General features: G+C 47.6%; 1 pseudogene; it reads left to right on the plus strand.

Moving 5' to 3' along the window:
* The first annotated feature begins 567 nt into the window (after positions 1-567).
* The window catches only part of LOC101758985, a 3,112-nt pseudogene continuing 1,280 nt past the window's right edge, over positions 568-2,399 (plus strand).

Consider the following 2,399-nt stretch of genomic DNA (forward strand, 5'->3'; position numbering starts at 1 on the left):
TACATTATATTCCATCTTCCCTAGGCAATGCTTCAGGTCTAATAGATTGGGATCTGTCATCTAATAAGTTCACTGGTCAAATCCCAAGCATATTCGGTAGTCTTTCAGGGCTGTCTATTCTAAACCTTGAGGAAAACATGCTTGAAGCAAGCGACAGTGCTGGCTGGGAATTCTTTGATGCCCTGACAAACTGCAGTTCCCTGGAGGTGCTTTCATTGGCTAATAATAATCTGCAGGGAGTCATACCATATTCGATTGCTAACCTGATCTACTAATGAACGAAAACCACCTATCAGGAATAGTTCCTCCAAGTATTGGGAAATTTAGTGCTTTAGTTAGGCTCTCATTGGGAATCAATAATCTTACCGGTACAATAGATTGGATTGGAAAGCTGCAGAAGCTACAAAAATTAAATCTCAACAACAACAACTTACAGGGGCAATCCCACCTTCACTTATTAGCAACCTTACACAATTAACAACAATGTCTTTTGCAGAAAATAAATTGACTGGTTTTATACCACCTGGCTTGGGAAACCTTAAACATATGACAAGTTTGAACCTTAGCTACAACAATTTCCAAGGGAGCATACCAGTCAAGTTTGGCAATCTTAAACAACCAATCTCACTACATGTTTCATCAAACAAACTTAGCGGGGTCATTCCTGAAACTTTGGGCCAATGCCAACAGCTAACCACCATTCAAATGGACCAGAATATTCTTACAGGAAACACATCCCGACCACCTTCAGTAATCTAAATAGCTTGAGCACGCTTAATATTTCGCATAACAACTTGTCAGGACCCATGCCAGCTTGTCTAAATGATCTTGAGCTTCTCACTAAACTAGATCTATCTTACAACAATTTCGAAGGAGAAATACCAAGAAATGGAGTATTCGACAATGCTTCAGTTGTTTCACTCGATGGCAATCCCAGACTCTGTGGAGGAGCCACTGATTTTCATGTGCCTTCTTGCCATCTTGATTCTAGAAGTGTAGGACTCGCAAACAATCTGGTCGAAATATTGATCCCAATATTTGGCTTCATGTCACTTATAGTGTTGATATACATTATAATCTATGGGAATAAGACATCAAGAAGACCGTACTTACTGTTGCTTTCTTTTGGTAAGCGGTTCCCTAAAGTTTCCTACAAGGATCCAGCCCAAGCTACAGAAAACTTCTCCAAGTGGAACCTAATTGGGATTGGAAGCTATGGTTCAGTTTACAAAGGAAAATTAACTCAAGCTAAAATTAAAGTGGCAATTAAGGTTTTTGACCTTGAGATGAGATGCGCCAAAAAAAGTTTCATATCAGAATGCGAAGTGTTGAGAAGCATTCGTCATCGGAACCTTCTTCCTATCTAAAGAACAACTTCAAAAAGCTGCTAATCTTTACCCCAATATTTTTTTTAAGAAAAAAAAAACTCCAACACTTCACCTAAAACTTGAAAAAAACACCCCCTCGTATTTTCGCGTCACGAGCGCTTTCTCGGACGCGCGCGCAAGGTACCAGCCGCCACGCAGGGGCCGCCCGGCAGCGCCTGCCGTGCGCCCCGTGCCGTGCGCCGCCCCCCGGCCGCCGCCCCATGGGACACGGCGTCAGCTGCGCCCGCACCGGCGACGAGCACGACTACTTCCACGCGGCGCAGCTCGGGGACCTCGACGCCCTCGCTGCGCTCTACGACCGCCTCTCCGCGCTCCACATCGCCGCCACCAATGGGCGCATCGAGGTCGCCCCTCTTCTCCACGCCATGGTGAATCGGCGCAAGCAGGTGCTGGATCCCATCAAACTGATGCCTTTTCTTGTTTGCAACTTGCAAGGATCTCTCTGCTAGCTTTGGGAGGGGCTGCGGCGCTGGCGGGGTGAGGGGCGGCGGCGGTGGGGCAAGGGGAAGCAGCGCCGACGGGGCGAGGGGCGGCGGCGGTGGGGCGAGTGGCACCGTGTAGTTCCTGCCGTTCTTGCCGCCGCCGGCCTTGCGGCCGAACCCGACGGCGCCATCTGCGAGGCGCTGCCGGTTGTCGGCCCAGCTCGGGTCACAGCGTCAGCAGTCGTCCACCGGATTGCCGGTGCCGCAGTCGCCGTCAATCATCCGTCGGTGCTGTGACGTATTCACGCTTATGTAAAGAACAAGGAAGATTAAACTCACTGACGGTAAGACGATGGTATAATTTAGTCTCAGAAATTAATACAGTTTAGCTACCTGACTAAATCTTGCACGACCTGTTGCCCACCTGTGGTTGAGGAGTGGATTGACAATGGAGAAGAGATGGAAAGGGGAAGAAAGGGATGCAGTAAAGCAGAGAAGATGAGAAAGGCCATTCTTGTTGATGACAAGACGAACTTGACATGAACAACAATTTAGCAGTATAGTAGTTGCTGATCTCGATCTAAATAGA

Source organism: Setaria italica, chromosome I (assembly GCF_000263155.2).
Source record: "Setaria italica strain Yugu1 chromosome I, Setaria_italica_v2.0, whole genome shotgun sequence".
NCBI classification, from domain to species: Eukaryota; Viridiplantae; Streptophyta; class Magnoliopsida; order Poales; family Poaceae; genus Setaria; species Setaria italica.